The sequence below is a fragment of the Schistocerca gregaria genome, chromosome 6, assembly GCF_023897955.1.
Source record: "Schistocerca gregaria isolate iqSchGreg1 chromosome 6, iqSchGreg1.2, whole genome shotgun sequence".
Lineage (NCBI taxonomy): Eukaryota > Metazoa > Arthropoda > Insecta > Orthoptera > Acrididae > Schistocerca > Schistocerca gregaria.
Window position 1 is genome coordinate 538,211,980 of NC_064925.1, and position 16,023 is coordinate 538,228,002.

Sequence of the window (16,023 nt, forward strand, 5' to 3'; positions counted from 1 at the left end):
CCAGAATCCTTTTCCAAAACATATTTAACAAGGAATCATTCTCATATTCAGTATTTCTATTATTTAAATAGACCTAAGGCGATTCACTTGATGATAAATCACGTTAAGTTTGGAAGGGAGGAGACGAGGTACTGCCCAAAATAAAGCTGTGAGAACGCGGCTTGAGTCATGCTTGGGTAGCTCAAATGGTAGAGCACTTCCCCAAGAAAGGCAAAGGTCCCGAGTTCGAGTCTCTGCCAGGAACACAGTTTTAATCTTCCAGGAAGTTTCACATTAATAACAGTTACTTATTAGAATTTGATATGTGTTCACCATTAAATTGTAGTTAAATAACAAACTAATGAGATCCTTATAGCAGTGTAAATACTGTATTTGTATTGCGATGGCTGCAAATTTCAATGACTACTTACTTGCGACAACGGCGGTAAGAAAGAAGATGATGAACGATACAGATGGAGGGTTGTGGAATTCCTGTCAGATCTAGTGCCCACTGAGTTACTATCGAATGTGATGAGTTCAGTCAGAACCGAATGAAACATGCATTCTTCTTTTCCGTCCTTCTTGTTACCACGAATAGTACAGAACTGTTTCCATTTGCACTTGAAACACTAGACATGCAAGAGGCCAATGAGTACTCTGCCATATCAAGTTAGCACACTGAGATTCAATAATACTCTACTAGCCTGATATCTTCTATAGATGTCCTTGTTCTTGCGCGGATTTAGTGTTTAGGCCGCGAGTTCATTGTTTGTGAGGTTAGACTGTAAAATAACTGATGAGACAGCTAAGTCTCTCACTTCTACTAAATGAACTGTCAAGTTCCAAATTTGGGATGCCACATATCTGTTCACTCGTCACACGTATCACTTTGGAGACAAAACATAAAACTGCTGAAAACTTATGTTAGAAACTCTTGCATTGGAAGCCACACAGTTCATGTTAGAAACAACAACAACAACCCTGTTACATTAAGTATCATGAAGAAATTACGTTTACCGAATTAATATACGCTCCTGCTGAACCATGGACCTTGCCGTTGGTGGGGTGGCTTGCGTGCCTCAGCGATACAGATAGCCGTACCGTAGGTGCAACCACAACGGAGGGGTATCTGTTGAGAGGCCAGACAAACGTGTGGTTCCTGAAGAGGGGCAGCAGCCTTTTCAGTAGTTGCAGGGGCAACAGTCTGGATGATTGACTGATTTGGCCTTGTAACAATAACCAAAACGGCCTTGCTGTGCTGGAACTGCGAATGGCTGAACGCAAGGGGAAACTACAGCCATAATTTTTCCCAAGGGCATGCAGCTTTACTGTATGGTTATATCATGATGGCGTCTTCTTGGGTAAAATATTCCGGAGGTAAAATAGTTCCCCTTTGGATCTCCAGGCAGGGACTACTCAAGAGGACGTCATTATCAGGAAAAAAAAACTGGCGTTCTACGGATTGGAGCGTGGAATGTCAGGTCCCTCAATCGGGCAGGTAGGTTAGAAAATTTTAAAAGGGAAATGGATAGGTTAAAGTTAGATATAGTGGGAATTAGTGAAGTTCGATGGCAGGAGGAACAAGGCTTTTGGTCAGGTGAATACAAGGTTATGAATACGAAATCAAATACGGGAAATGCAAGAGTAGGTTTAATAATGAATAAAAATATAGCAGTGTGGGTAAGCTACTACAAACAGCATATTGAACGCATTATTGTGGCCAAGATAGACACAAAGCCCATGCCTACTACGGTAGTTCAGGTTTATATGCCAACTGGCTCTGCAGATGATGAAGAAGTTGATGAAATGAATGATGAGATAAAAGAAATTATTCAGGCAGTGAAGGGAGACGAACATTTAATAGTCATGGGTGACTGGAATTCGAGAGTAGGAAAAGGGAGAGAATGAACATAGTGGGTGAATATAGTGGGTGAATATAGATTGGGGGAGAGAAATGAAAGAGGAAACCGTCTGGTAGAATTTTGTACAGAGCATAAGTTAATCATAGCTAACACTTGGTTCAAGAATCATAAAAGAAGGTTATATACATGGAAGAACCCTGGAAATACTAAAAGATATCAGATAGATTATATAATGGTAAGACAGAGAATTAGGAACCAGGTTTTAAATTTTGAGACATTTCCAGGGGCAGATGTGGACTCTGACCACAATCTATTGGTTACGAACTGTAGATTAAAACTGAAGAAACTGCAAAAATGTGGGAAATTAAGGAGATGGGACCTGGATAAACTGAAAGAACCAGAGGTTGTACAGAGTTTCAGGGAGAGCATAAGGGAACAATTGACAGGAATAGGGGAAAGAAATACAGTAGAAGAAGAATGGGTAGCTCTGAGGGATGAAGTAGTGAAGGCAGCAGAGGATCAAGTTGGTAAAAAGATGAGGGCTGCTAGAAATCCTTGGGTAACAGAAGAAATATTGAATTTAATTGATGAAAGGAGAAAATGTAAAAATGCAGTAAATGAAGCAGGCATAAAGGAATACAAACGTCTCAAAAATGAGATTGATAGGAAGTGAAAAACGGTTAAGCAGGAATGGATAGAGGACAAATGTAAGGATGTAGAGGCTTATCTCACTAGGGGTAAGATGGATACTACCTACAGGAAAATTAAAGAGACCTTTGGAGAAAAGAGAATCACTTTTATGAATATCAAGAGCTCAGATGGAAACCCAGTTCTAAGCAAAGAAGGGAAAGCAGAAAGGTGGAAGGAGTATATAGAGGGTCTATACAAGGGCGATGTACTTGAGGACAATATTATGGAAATGGAAGAGAATGTAGATGAAGATGAAATAGGAGATACGATACTGAGCGAAGAGCACTGAAAGACCTGAGTCGAAACAAGGCCCCCGGAGTAGACAACATTCCACTGGAACTACTGACGGCCTTGGGAGAGCTAGTCCTGAAAAAACTCTACCATCTGGTGTGCAAGATGTGTGAGACAGGTGAAATACCCTCAGACTTCAAGAAGAATATAATATTTCCAATCCCAAAGAAAGCGGGTGTTGATAGTTGTGAAAATTACCGAACTATCAGTTTAATAAGTCACAGCTGCAAAGTACTTGCGGGAATTATTTACAAACGAATGGAAAAACTTGTAGAAGACGACCCCAGGGAAGATCAGTTTGGATTTTGCAGAAATGTTGGAACATGTGAGGCAATACTGACCCTACGACTAATCTTAGAAAATAGATTAAGGAGAGGCAAACCTACGTATCTAGCATTTGTAGACTTACAGAAAGCTTTCGACAATGTTGACTGGAATACTATCTTTCAAATTCTGAAGGTGGCATGGGGAAAATTACAGGGAGCGAAAGGCTATTTACAATTTGTACAGAAACCAGATGACAGTTATAAGTGTCGAGGGGCATGAAAGGGAAACAGCGGTTGGGAAGGGAATGAGATGGGGTTGTAGCCTGTCGCCGCTGTTATTTAATCTGTATATTGAGCAAGCAGTAAAGGAAACAAAAGAAAAATTCGGAGTAGGTATTAAAATCCATGGAGAAGAAATAAAAATGTTGAGGTTCACCGATGACATTGTAATTCTGTCAGAGACAGCAAAGGACTTGGAAGAGCAGTTGAACGGAATGGATAGTGTCTTGAAAGTAGGATATAAGATGAACATCAACAAAAGCAAAACAAGGATAATGGAATGTAGTCGAATTAAGTCGGGCGATGATTAGGGAAATGAGACACTGAAAGTACAGGAGTTTTGTTACTTGGGGAGCAAAATAACTGATGATGGTCGAAGTAGAGAAGATATAGAATGTACACTGGCAATGGCAAGGAAAGCGTTTCTGAAGAAAAGAAATTTGTTAACATCGAGAATAGTTTTAAGTGTCAGGAAGTCGTTTCTGAAAGTATTTGTATGGAGTTTAGTCATGTATGGAAGTGAAACATGGACGATAAATAGTTTAGACAAGAAGAGAAAGGCGGTGCTACAGAAGAATGCTGAAGATTAAATGGGTAGATCACATAACTAATTGAATAGAATTGGGGAGAAGAGGAGTTTGAGGCACAACTTGACAAGACGAAGGGACTAGTTGGTAGGACATGTTGTGAGGCATCAAGGGATCACAAATTTAGCATTCTAGCGCAGCATGGAGGGTAAAAATCGTAGAGGGAGACCAAGAGATGAGTACACTAAGCAGATTCATAAGGATGTATGTTGCAGTATGTACTGGGAGATGAAGAAGCCTGCACAGGTTAGAGTAGCTGCATCAAATCTGTCTCAGAACTGAAGACAACAACAACAATCTGCTCTATTCTTATCTGCTTTAGAAGCAGAGCTGCAACTATTTGACACAATTTCACATTGTTAAAAATCATTCAAAAGCCAAGACCTCACAAAATGGGTTTCAAGACAACCAGTTTCAACGGTTTTTGCTGTTATCTTCAGATCAGTAAGAAATGCAATACAAGGAATATGTTTCTCAAGTTAAGATGTAATATTTGATATAAAAGTTTAGTCTGGTTACAAAAACTGGAAGTGGACTTGACTTAAACATCTTTTTATAGTAAAAGATGTTCATTTTACACTGAAACTCATGCACAAAATGTCAAGTTAATGGTTTTTTCCTTTGTTGTCATTTCAGTCCACTGCCCCATTGAAATGGGGGCAGTCTTGCAGTGGCACAATTCACCGCTCTTCAGCCAAGAGATTACATAGAATACCATAGGAAAACAGTATATATTGAAATATTTGGATAGAAGATTAAATGTACAGACGAGAAGTAGGGTTAAAATATAAGAAAAAGTTGGATGAGGCACGTTTGCATAAAAGCCACATACAGTTAAAATGGCAGTCGATGAAGATGTATGATGGAGACACTCACGGCACGAATTGCACAATTAAAACCGGCTTTTACAGTATAGGACGACGACACTCAACACACACTGCACTGATGTTACGTACAGGGCGAGCAGTAAAACATAACAAAGTAACTACAGGAAAATTTGAAGGGTCTGCCAAGGGATGGAAGGTCAGATAGAAGGGACAGAGGAAAGATGGATGGGGGTTGTCAGAAGAGGAGGCAGGAAGGAAGGAAGAAGTGGAGTCGGTAGAACACCAAAGGGGAGGAGATGGGGAGGGACCACAAGGATGGAGAAAGGAGAATTGAGAAGGACAGGGGAATGGGGAAGGAAACAGCAGAGGGGAAGGGGGAGGAGGGTGAACCCAAGGGAGGAGGGGAGGAGAAGAGGAGGGCCAGAGTTGAAACGAATAATAAATATCAGAGTGAAACACACAATCTGGGATGGGGAGTCGTTGGATATTCCTTTGGGGGAGATGGTGGATGGTGAACGTGGAGATGGAGAGAGGGTGGGACACATCAGTAAAAGTGCGGCAGCAGGCAGGGAGTGGAAAGAATTGGAGACACAAGCAGATGAAGGGGATCTAGGTGGTGGCTGGTGTAGGGAATACAGATGTGTTCATGGACAAGGAGGAGTTGTGATAAAGAAATGAGGTCATAGAGGTTCTTTGTGAGGGACAGGGACAGGTATGGAAAGTTAGGTGGAGTACATTGTGTTCAAGAATTTGGAGGGCTTTATAGAATTTGGAAGGGGTGGAGATCCATTCATCACTGGTGTAGCAAAGGATGGGACAGATCAAGGATTGGTAGGTATGAAGGATGGTAGAAAGGTGCAATCCCCAGGTCTGCCCAGATGGGAGTTTCAGGAGGTGGTGTCTACTGGTTGTTTTGTGTTGTATGGTAAGGAGATGGGGAGTCCAGGTGAGGTGACAGTCAAGGAGAGGCCAAGGTATGTCAAGGTTGGATTATATGCTGGGACCATTGAAGGGTAGGATAGAGGTCAGGGAAGGCAGTGTCATCAGTATGTTGAAGGAGATGAACGGGTGGGGGTGGTTTGGGCAGATCAGCGGTGTATAGGAGATATAGAAGAGGAGAAAGGACAGTGCCCTGGGACACACCTGTGGTAGTGTAGGGATTTGGTATCATGAGTGGTGGCATATGGAACATTGTGGGAGAGGAAAGAGGCAGTGAGATGGATAAAGTTGATAGTATGAGCATAGTTCTGGAGCTTGAGAAGGAACCCAGAATGCCATTCAGGTCAAGGGAAAAAAATATCAATGTGAGGGCGGTTAAGTTGGAGGGAGAGGAGATGGATGAGGTTAAGGAGCTGGTTGTCAGCAAGGCCCTCAGTGAGAGGGAGGAAGTGGTGTTGAGTTAGGTAGTGAGGGATATCGCTGGAGGTGATGGGCTTGAAGACTTTACTGAATACAGAGGTGAGGCAGTTGGGGCAATGCGAGGAGATGTTGGAAAGGGGTTTGTTAGGTTTAATGAACAAAAGTATGAGCGAAGTCTTCCACAGGTCAGGATAGAAACCAATGGAGATGATGGTGTAGTACAGGGTGGCAAGGGTTGTGAGGAAGGAGAGAGGGCATTCCTTGAGGTTGCAGTAGGTAATGCAATCGTGACCAGGGGTGGCATTGTGTATGGAGTGGAGGGTGAGTTTAATGTTGTGTGCTGTGACAGGAGTGTTCGGTAACTGGTCCAAGCACCAGAAGCTGGGAGCAAGTGGCAGGACAGTGGTATCGGTGTGGTCAAGGACATCATAAAAGAGGGAATAATCAAAGTCAGTTTCCTTGAATATGAAGAAAAATTTGGAGAGGTGGGAAGCCAAATGTTTAGCTTTACTGAAATTGTCAGGGAAGGAGCAGTTATCATAGAGGAGTGTAATACAGGGTGGGATGGTTACCAGTAAGGTGGTGGAAGGCAGACTGCTATTGGAGGACTTGAAAGGGAGGGTGGCATTTCGTCATGTGCATGTATGGCGCCAGTCCCAGCCTTTCTTTGCTGTCAGAAGGTTTCAAACGTATCTTTGTCGTTGCCAGAAGCAGACAAGTGTGTTCTGGTCACGAGTGTAGAGGAAGGAATGGTAGAGCTTGGAAAGGGGTTTGTTAGGTTTAATGAACAAAAGGATGAGCGAAGTCTTCCACAAGCCAGGATAGAAACCAATGGAGATGATGGTGTAGTACAGGGTGGCAAGGGTTGTGAGGAAGGAGAGAGGGCATTCCTTGAGGTTGCAGTAGGTAATGCAATCGTGACCAGGGGTGGCATTGTGTATGGAGTGGAGGGTGAGTTTAATGTTGTGTGCTGTGACAGGAGTGTTCAGTAACTGGTCCAAGCACCAGAAGCTGGGAGCAAGTGGCAGGACAGTGGTATCGGTGTGGTCAAGGACATCATAAAAGAGGGAATAATCAAAGTCAGTTTCCTTGAATATGAAGAAAAATTTGGAGAGGTGGGAAGCCAAATGTTTAGCTTTACTGACATTGTCAGGGAAGGAGCAGTTATCATAGAGGAGTGTAATACAGGGTGGGATGGTTACCAGTAAGGTGGTGGAAGGCAGACTGCTATTGGAGGACTTGAAAGGGAGGGTGGCATTTCGTCATGTGCATGTATGGCGCCAGTCCCAGCCTTTCTTTGCTGTCAGAAGGTTTCAAACGTATCTTTGTCGTTGCCAGAAGCAGACAAGTGTGTTCTGGTCACGAGTGTAGAGGAAGGAATGGTAGAGCTGTCAGGATTCATGGAGAATGAGGACTGTCTGTGAAGGAAGGGGAGGGGGTGGGGATGGATAAGTTTGGTAGGAATGTGGGCCACCACAGCATAATAGACAGTCTTCCAGAGGAAGGACGAGTTGTGAGCGATGTCATCAGGATGGTGGAAGGGGAGAGGGTGGCTTCTTACCTGGGTATTAATGGATTCCTAGTAGGCATTCCAGTCTGCAGGATGTTAGTCATGAATGACCCTGGGAGCAGCGACTGGGTGGGGAGATGGGAGAGGGCGAGGGGCAGAGACGGTGAGAAGGACTGGGAGATGGTCACTACCAGTGGGATCAAGGACTTCCACAGCTATACACCCAAGGAGGTTGGTGGATGTGAGAACGACATCAGGGTTTGTGGTACTTTTGAGACAGGTCTGATGAGTGTTGGGGACAAGGTCGCCGTGTAGGGTGGAAAGGAACTGACGCCACCTCTGGTGGGTGGCAGGGTCACATCTATGAATGTTAAGGTTGGTGGCAATCATGCAGGAGGAGAAGGTGTGGTCAATATGGGAGAGGAGCTCAGGGATGGGAGCAGTAGGATGGACATAGATTGTGGCACAGGTGACGGTGAGGGTGGGGCGAAAGATGCTGAGGATCACATGTTTGGTAGTATCATTGAGTAGGGGCTGTAGTCGGATGGGGATATACTTATGGTGGCAAATACCCAGTATGGTGAAGGACATAGGGAGTGGTGTGAACAATGTGGAAAGCTTGAAGAAAGGTTTAATTGAGAATGAAGGCATCAAACTGGTGCAAGGACAGGGTATGCAAGGGTAAGGAGGGAGGCAAGAAAGGGTTAGATGAGGATGTTAAGGCAGCTAGAGATGACATGTGTTTGGTTATGAGAGTAGGTGGCATAGATGTTCAGGTGGAAAAACTGAACAGGCCGTGAGGGAGATCTGCTGGAGGGTATGTGGGCATTGCTAGGAGTGGAGGTTTTGAAGGATGGTGGTAAGGAACCAGATGATGTCTTTAGCTGCTGGGGATGGGCAGAGAGAATTGTTGGGACGGAGATGTTGATCAATGTGCAAGTAGGAATGTGATTTCTGGTTTGGTTAGGGGAGGGGGGGGTTGGTCTTACGTTTAGAGGAGTAGGTATTGCAGGAAGGAGGGGAGGCAAGATTGGGACACTGACAAAGTGAGAGACTTTGCAATGGGTGCAGGTGGGAGAAGTTTTATTGGCAATTGTAAGGGTGTCAGTATAGACCCGGCTCTTTTGGCACCGATAGGTCAGAGGAGGGGAGCACGAAGGGTCAATAGTATGGCAGGGGCTTTAATGGCTGAGGAAGTGGTCATTGGAGGAAGGCAATTCAGTGAAACACATAGGAAAGATGGGTCCAGATATGGCAGGCGGAATGTATTTCTATTGCAGGGCCAGCATTCAGTTCTGCAAACACCTCTGCCTCTCTGACAACGGGGCTAAGTTATGTGATCATGGCACTGAGGGGTAGCAGATGGCAAAGTTGTTTGGGCTGGCAGGGAGAGGGTGGGGTAAGGAAGGATGTAAGGATTGCATGAGGACCAAAGGTAAAGGAGGAGATCTTTTTGAGGGGGTCAGTTTGGAGGAAGGCACAGGAGGATCTGATAAGAATGGAGTCCTTGCAGGGAATGAGTTGGGAAATGAGGGCACTGGAAATTGCTCGCAGATTTCCAAGGTGAGAGCATGGGTCTCAAGAAACGTGGAGTTGGAGCAGGAGAGAGTGAAGGTGTGCTTGGTGGGGGGTAAGGATGTGGAAGTAGGGATGTTATCCATGTGGGGGTCAGAATAGATGGAGGTTGGTGGTGGTTTCCTGGTGGAGGGGGCAGCAGTGGAGTCGACACTAGGTGGTTTTGGGTTTGTGAGTGTGGCCTGGGAGGAAGGATGATAGAAAGGCTAGAACGGGAGGTGATGGTAGGCAGGCCGTGATTGGGTTGTGGAGGTGCCAACAGAAGGTTGTGTCAGACCATCAAATGGGGTGGCGACCGTGGCCAATGGGCTGTGATCTGGGTGGGCAAATGAGGTCCTGGGGGTGTAGGGAGACTGGAGAGGGCGGAAAATTGTGGGAGGAGCAGGAGCAGGAGTCGACTGGTAAATGTGATATAAGATGGGGGAGGGTACAGAGGGGAAAAAACAGCAATAAGGGGAGGCTGGGCATAAGGTGGGAGGCCAGAGGAGGTATCTATGAAGTGAAGGTGGGGGCAGGTGAGGGGGAGGTACAGATCGTGGTGGTGGTGGTAGCAGTGTCCATGTTGAAATGGGGATGACGCCTCTCTCACGCCTGCAGCAGCGTGCTTGCACGCCTGTTGCGTTGGTGGTAGGTAAGTGCCACAACAACATCATAGTAAGCTATTGCTCAATAAATACCTTAATTTTTCTGTTATGTATGAAGTATTAAGAACGTGTAAAGGAGATTGTGAGAGTTAAATATGTGTTTCAGTGTTACATAAATAAAATTTTATAACTTCACTCTTCTCAAAGGCCACTTTCTAAGATAGATAATTTTAAATATGAAGATAGGAGTATACACGATCTGTTACACAGTTCCGATATAAGAGTCATCTAGTGGCTGCAACAAACTACACAAATATATTTTTTCCATTAATGCCTGTCAGTTGTACCTTACACGCCATTTAAAGTGCATTCGTACTGTTCAGTAAGAGGCCAGTATATGTATACAGATGTGCTATTGTGTACTGTTTTTGCATCATGTAACAAGCATCTGTGAGCCACATGTACAAGCACATTGCCTTTTCGACAAGGTGCTTTGTGCTTTTAATTATTTTAGCTGTGACAAAAGTTTATAACTTGACAAATTTTATTCACTAGGCATCTTGCACATGAGATTCAGTATAAAATAAACATGTTTAACTTCAGAAATACGTTTAAAGTATGTAAAAGCATAAGTCCATATTTTGATTTTATAATATCAAACTATAACTGTTGTATCAAATAGTATGTCTTGATTTGTGACACATATTCCATGTACTGTATTCCCTTACAGACGTGAAAATGACTATAAATACTGTTGAAACCGTAGTTTTGAATAACAAATATTTTCAGCTATCTTGGCTGCGAATAGTTTTTAACAATTAAAACAGATGGTCCTTCAGTACCAACACAATGAGAAAATTCCAACAAGTGCTCGATTGACTACACAGCCCGAAACAGTTCGTAGAGCACTTTGGTAGGAGCCGAAGGTGCACGAAGTGCATCATCTGAATATCGTTATTTTAATTGTAATAAAAACCGTTATAAAAATGAGTTCTGAAATAAGTGACTGACAGCTTGTGGTTGTGGGTGTATTCAGGACGACAGGCAATTAAATTTGCATTCTACGTTATCAAATACTAACAAATGAATCTCAGAGACTTAGCACTCTAACTCTTGTGGCGGTAGCCAGCTACATTTTTCTCCTGCTAAACTTGAGCAGTTTCTCACAGTATTGCTACTAGTTCCACCATGTGTTCTCTACCTCTTGTAATACCACAGCTCTAATGCTGTACGGATTTATTTTGCCTTTTGCTTTGGTTTAATGTTATAACATTGAGTATCTGTAAATGTGTTTGAATCGATAACATAAAATTGTATAGTCCTTTCTTTGTTAAAACTTTGATGTCCTGGTTTGATTCTACGCAGTGTAGTATATCTGTCATTTAAATTCTTTGTCGCATTTGGAGGGAACAAAACTTACTGTATATAATTGTAATTTCTATGTGAATAATTTTTTGTACAAATGTTAATATGTGCAAAGGTTTTGTTTTATATAAAATGTTTGTTTGCTGTTATGTAAACTGCTGACCTTCACTTAGTGTTCTTAGTTATTTTGTACATAAAATGTCTTGTGGTTCCCCTCGGGAACGAAACTGTGTATCGCGTGCAAATTGTGGTTGGCCTAGGTAGAAAAGGTGGAACAAGAGTCAGTCGGGGACGAGATACTAAACTGTGAACTGCACATGTAAAAGTTGTATGTAGTGCTGGTTCCAAGAGAGGCTTTTACTAACATTTTCCAATGCCTCGGATGGATGGACAAAGAGCTGGATTTATTCTGAAATTGGTATCTATCGTCGCCACCAAGAAGTGACAGAGTCCAGCAATTCGACCTACCAACATGCTATCTTCTCTACATTGAGCAGTCACTGTAACGGAACACTATAATAATGTACAGAGAAGGATCAGCTTATTGAGCGATTTAGTGTGCACAGATATAACGTAACTTATAACTACCTTGATTTTTTTTCCTTATCATAAAACCTCTCAGGTTCCTCTCCGTTTGAACTAAAGTGATTACCGAGTGTCCATACTGAAAGAAAATTAAAGCCCAGTGTTTTGTAATTAATGCCTCTTGAACATAGTATATAGAAAGCTAAAGTTAATGAGACAGGAGAGTGAGTTAAGGTGGTGATGGTGGTTAGTGTTTAACGTCCCGTCGACAACGAGGTCATTAGAGACGGTGCGCAAGCTAAGGTTAGGGAAGGATTGGGAAGGAAATCGGCCGTGCCCTTTCAAAGGAACCATCCCGGCATTTGCCTGAAACGATTTAGGGAAATCACGGAAAACCTAAACCAGTATGGCTGGAGACGGGATTGATCCGTCGTCCTCCCGAATGCGAGTCCAATATGCTAACCACTGCGCCACCTCGCTCGGTTAAGAGTTAAGGTAAATTATGCTTGCAGAGAATCATTTTTCAATTGAAACTGCTTATTAATATGTTGCTGCCAACTTCAAAAGTAAAAGTTCTTAAGACTGAGGTTTATAAAATTTGCTTAGAAATTGATCACTGATCACATTGCTGTCTGTAGTAAATTTCAAAAGGTGAGTCAGTATCTTACAAATATATTAATTTTGTGTCTCACTATAGTAAAAGTCGTCAATTGCAGTTGTGGAAAGTTACATACTCATACTTGCTAAGCACTTGTTTCTTTTGGGTATTGAAAGTGCATTGTAATAGTGTAATAAGATCCACAGGTCATCCTTTACCACTATTTATGAAAACAATAATTTCTTTATTCAAAAGACAGTGAGAAGTAATCTGTTAGTGAATTCCATTTAACTTTCATTCTAAATAGAATAGTATTTAGTTGAGAGATATTTAACCTTTGACCAATTCATAATTTTGCAGTGAACTACATTTATAATTTTATGTCAGCTAGGAATATATTTGAACAATAATACTGAACCTATGTCCAATTAATGATTCTGCAGTGAATATTAATAGTAATGTTATAAAACTTATTCGGTCTGAATAAGCCCTGAAAGTAATAATGTGTACCGTTGTCTGTTATATTTATGTAAATAGTCCTGCTCTGACAGATTCCAATCTTAACCGTGAACACATGCAGGTGTCAGAGTTCATTGCACTCGCGTTTGGCACAATGTAGATTGTGTTTGTCCGTTGAAGTTATTCATATCTATGTTCTTAAACAGGAAAGTTAATCATTCTCTTGCCTAATTAGGCTGGCGACCGTTTTCTTTATTCTTTAAACAGTGTAGACAAGAAAAAATATTGTTTGTAACTGTTCGAATATTTTCGTAATTCTGCCTTTTATTTCCGATAAGCCACCTCCGTTAGATACACACGGTCAACATAACAAAATTCCTCTCAGAGGGTAAAACTGCTCTGTTGCTTTATACCATAATTACTCTAACAAAATAATTCTGTTTTGCAAACTGCCTCCAGCAACGATGTTATGGTATAGCAGTAACGGACAGTAGTGTTATACTCTCATCGCACTTATTGTGGTATACGTTAACTGCTGCAATCTGACCTAAAATTGGGAGACTATCTTGGATTGGAAACTTTTGGCTCCAAACGCAGAAATGTCACACCAACGGCAAGTAATGTCAGGAAATTTGCACGTAGCTAATGAAACATCCTGCACATTTAAATTTTTTGTTGGTGGAATGCTGTCCGCACAGTTTTTACTCCTTTTTTTTGTTATACCAGGGTGTGAAAGTCTGTTTAACGACAGAACAAAGCAAACAAAGCAATGTGAAGAACAGCTCCGGCTTCCGCAAAAGGCGAGCACAGGTAGGGCTGGGCGCTGCCGCTACTAGAACACCGCCCTCCCCCCTCCCCTCCCCCCTGGAGACGTGGCGCGGCGTCGCGACGCTCGACAAGTGTCGCCGGCCCATTGTTCTCGCGGCGGGCACAAAGGAGCCGAGGTCGCGCCCCCTCCAGTCGCTTTCGGCCGCAAGGACTAGCATGGGCTTCGCCTAAGCCGCCGCCGGCAGCGCCTCTCTGCGGCGCAATAACGAGTTATTCCTTCCCGCCTCCAGCAGCGCGCTCCACTCAGAGTTCGTAGAAATATTTCCGGTAGAATTACACTCGCGCCGACAAAAGGAGCTCTGTATTCCTCTCTCCTCCTTTCCGTCTCTGTCTTCCCTTGCTCCCGACCACCCCTTTCTCCTCTCTCTCTCTCTCTCTCTCTCTCTCTCTCTCTCTGTCACCCGTTACTTGTCCGTTTCTTCTGCGAGCGACACGCAAGTATATTGTGTCGCAGCGTTCGCTGCTGCTGGCGTCAACATCCGCGTGATCGGCTGGGGACGAGGGAGGATACGGGGAAGGGGGAGGCACTCCCTCTTCTGATGGAATTCAGGACCTTGCTTGGAGGGTACTCCAGCGTCTGAGGATGGAATCCAGATACTCACCCCCAAGCCCGCAGTCCACTGTCATTAGGGTTCCTGGTTCCCGGATTAGGACTTCTACATTCCTTTGTGGGCAAAACTGTTGGAAAGGAATTTGCAAGCACGTCTTGCTACGCGAAACATTTCTGCAGTGCAATCCACCAGGTTAAAATACAGCAGGCCTGATCAGCGGCTAGTATCTCTTGCGACTATTTAGATATGTGCTTTGTATGGAGAGTAAGTAACTTTAAATACCATGATCAATGACAAAATCCCCTACAGTTGTGAAAATTTTTATTTCCTAAAAGGAAAGCACATCCCAATTTCGGAACCAGTGTTCTATCTTCATTATCTTCAGGTGTGTCCACATAAGCTGAATAACGTTTTATATGCACCTGAACATGGGACACTGAGCCCGAAACCGCGGTGTCATTTCCTTTTAGGAAATAAGAAAGAGAAACTTTAAATATTATGTAGCTCTGTTAGGAAAGTTTCATCAGGAACGGCTTTTGTTTGGAGTTCGCGTAACGAAAGAATAACAATGTTCCCATCGTCAACCTCAGATATTTTGTTTACTCCGACATGCATAGGAGGCATGACCATTGTGATAACAGACATCAGTGTTAGCACGGTATGGCTTAGTAGTTCATAATGCCCAGGCGTTTTTTTTTCGAGTGGAACGGTAAGGAAATAATGTGACAGTTGTTCAAAAAATTCCTGCCAAGCACCTAACAGTGAATTGTAGAGTGGTGATATAGATATGGATGCAGATGCCAAGGGATGGTTAGCAGAAAGGAGGGAGGGATCTACAAATCGATAGGAGTGCAGAAGTGCAAAAATGAAAAAGAGTGAAAAGCTTCCAAAGTTTTCCTTACTTGAGAGTATGCATGCCACAGTTCGTTTTATCTTAGAACAGAGAAAAGAAAGGGTAGATTTCAGAAAGAAGAATGAATTATAGATCGGGTAATATGAAACAAAACGGTTTCATAGTATTTTAGAGGAATGATAGAGGACAGCAAAGGTTGCTGGAGTTAAGGTAGAATGTCTAGTTTCAGAGGAAACCGCTAGATTTGTTTATAATATTGTGAGGCAATGGAGTAGAAGAGCAACTGAGGTGATAATGTAAAAGAGGCGAGAGAGAGTGAGAGATAGAATGGAGGAGAAGGTAAGAATAAATAAATGTAAGACAAAATTATTTCCATAATTTTTGGAAGACAGAGGGTGTATTAATGGATGGAAGGGAAGAGAGAGATGTATTTGAAATAGCACAAGATACTTTTTAAGCATCTATCTAAACTGATTATCTTGTAAGAATCTAGGCAGGGTATAAATGAAATAAAAATAGAACCTTTAACAAAATGTATATTCAAAAGAAACTCACTTAAATTAAAAAGGCAATTCAAAGGAAAACTAACTCAAATTTTATTTTAGCTGTTGCCAATAATTTTCCACTTGCTGTCAGTGAGGAAAAATGCAGAAAAAGACGACATAACAAAACCTTTATGTCACTCGTGGAGAGCTGCTGCTGAACAAATGCAGACCTGTGAAAAGGGGAATGGTCCTCTTCCAATGTCCCCTTCACTGCACAGCATTCTCACTGACGGAAACATCACATTTTCCAATAAGTAGGAGTACTGTTCGCTGTCCGGAGTTCTTCCTATCCTGGGAAGAATTCTTCCTCCTCTCGCAGAAATCCATCACCACCAGGAAACAGGTAGCCGCCCACTTCTCCCCGCAAAAGGTTGGATAATCGCGTCGATAGCGAGCTCCTCTCCGCCTGAAAACGACTCCTGGACCGTCGTTACTGGTGGAAAACCCCTTCTTCTCAGTGAAAATGACGTTTACGCCCGACGCACTCAGA